The sequence below is a fragment of the Mesocricetus auratus genome, unplaced genomic scaffold (assembly GCF_017639785.1).
Source record: "Mesocricetus auratus isolate SY011 unplaced genomic scaffold, BCM_Maur_2.0 Super-Scaffold_100009, whole genome shotgun sequence".
NCBI classification, from domain to species: domain Eukaryota; kingdom Metazoa; phylum Chordata; class Mammalia; order Rodentia; family Cricetidae; genus Mesocricetus; species Mesocricetus auratus.
The window spans coordinates 24259569-24262164 of record NW_024429193.1 but is presented as its reverse complement, the minus strand read 5'-3'; positions in this window follow the sequence as shown (position 1 = coordinate 24262164).

Below are 2596 nucleotides of genomic sequence, written 5' to 3'. Positions count from 1 at the left end.
AGAAACCAAGCAAACGGCCAACAGCTTCATAATTGATACAGCGTCCTGCCATTTATTTGGGGGTTCAGAAAATGTGGCAGGGCCCAAGCAGCTGGCAGGGAAAACTATACACAACAGATTAAAGAGTTAGGTTCCTTAAACTAAACAAACATCTGAATGAGACAGGAACATCATGAAAGACACTAAGGCAGACAAAGGATGATTTGATAAGTGACAGTCACTCAAAAACCACCATAAAAGCCACTTCAGCAGAAATCATGCATAGACTGCTAATGGGTTCAAGATTTCATTCTTCTTATAAACTTAACAGTTAACCTTCTGTACTTTCATAGATTCTGGAATAGAACATGAAGCTGCTGTGTCATAAAACAAATGACTAGGGCTAGATAGATGGCTTAGTGCTTAGGAGCACATACTACCCTTGAAGAGGACATGAGCTCAGTTCCCAGCACCTACACTGGGCAGCTTATAACAGCTTTTCACTCTATCCCCAGGAGCATCAGATATTTCTGTGATACACAGGAATCTGCCCTCTGCATACCCACTCACGGACACACACATATAACTAAAAATAAAAGTAAAGTCTTCTGCTAGGTGTAGTAGTATACACCTTTAATCCTAGCACTTAGGAGGCAGAGGCATGTTGATCTCTGTGAGTTCTGGACTAGGTGGTCTATATATCAGGCTCCAGATCAGCCATAGCTACCTAGTGAATCCATATTTCAAAATAAATACATAGACAGATGATAGACAGACAGACAGACAGACAGATAGATAGATAGACAGACAGACAGATGACATACTACATCTTGTACATCACAGTGAGTCCTTGAAGGAAGTCATGGCAGGAACATAAAGCAGGAACCATATAGGAATACTGTGGTTGTCTCACAAGCTCATGCTTTCTTCATTATTTAATTTCCATAAGTTTTTACTTGAAATAGAATTTTATCATATTTACCCTCCCTTTCCTCTCTCTAATTTCTCAGATTGAAAGCAAGTTTTCTTTGATTATTATTACTACATATGCGTGTGCACGAATGCACACACACATTATATACATTTAACTTTCTGAGTCATTTTTGTTGCTTGTGTGTATGTGGTTTCATTCCTTAATGTCGAGAACATGCAAAGAACTCAAAAAACAGAGCCATGAAAACAAATGATCAAGTTATAAAATGGGCTAAGGTTCTAAACAGAAGAAACAAAAATGTCTAAGAACTTTGAAAAGTGTTCATCATGCTTGTCTTTATAGAGATGCACATTAAAAATCACTTTGAGATTTCATCTCACCCCATTCAGAAAGGCTAAGATCAACAAAATAACTGACAACAAATGCTGGTTCAGAAAGAAAAACCCTCATTCATTGTTGATGATAATGCAAATTGATGCATCCACTCTGGAAATCATTACAGAAAATCTCCAAAACATTAAAACTAATCATACTGTATGACACCATGCCAGAGTGTATGCACAAAGGTCACAGCATCACACTTCAAAGTTACCCAATATCGACTATAATATTTCATAGTTATTTTCTATTTCCCAAACATTTCTGGCTTTCCTTTTCTTTTAAATGCCTTCACCATTTCAATATTAGCAAACACCGGTCTAGTCTAATAAGAAATGCTTTTAGTTGGATTTCTGTACTATCTTCTTGAAGGTCTTCTGTGAAACCAATTGATCTATATATAATCACCACTCCAAATTACAGTGAAGAAATGCTTACTTCAATATACAACAGAGATGCCTCCAAACCTGTGATTTGAGACATTATTTCACAATAGCCTGAGCATGAATTTGTTCTACTTGTTCATAAATGGTAGAGTGGATAAAGAAAAGTTGATATGAATGTACACAATGGAGTATTATTATTCAACCATGTTACTTGCAGGAAAATAGATGAAACCAGAAATCATCATGTCAAACAAAGTAAGTCATAACCAAACAGCTATCCTATTCTTTCTCTTATATGTGGAATCTAAATTTTAAAAAAGAAAGATGAGGGTATGGGGTGTGCTGGATAGTCTTATGTCAATATGACACAAGCTAGAATTATCTGAAAGGAATGAATCTCAATTGAGAAAATGCCTCCATAAGATCCCGATGAATAAGAAAATGAAGACATTTTCTTAATTCATGATTGATGGGGGCAGGCCTTATTGTGTGGACTGTTGGTTCTGGGATCCAGAAGAAAGCAGATTGATCAACCATGGGGAGGAACCCAGTAAGTTGCATCACCTCCATGACCTCTGCATCAGCTCCTGCCTCCAGGTACCTGTACTGCTTGAGGTTCTGTCCTGACTTCCTCCAAGGATTGACTATGATGCGGAAGTGTAAGCAAAATAAACTCTTTCCTACACAACTTGCTTTTGCTCATGGTGTTTTACCACAGCAATGGTAATCCTAGCTAAGACAAGGAGAGAACATTTGGAAAGAAGAAGGAACTAGAGGCATGGGCAAGAGGACACAAGAAGGAATCTGGGTGAATATGGTCAAAAATACAATATGCATATAAGAAGAAATCACAATGATATGCACTATTCTGTATAATTAGAATATACTAATAACTAAATATGTAAATGAAACATCTAAG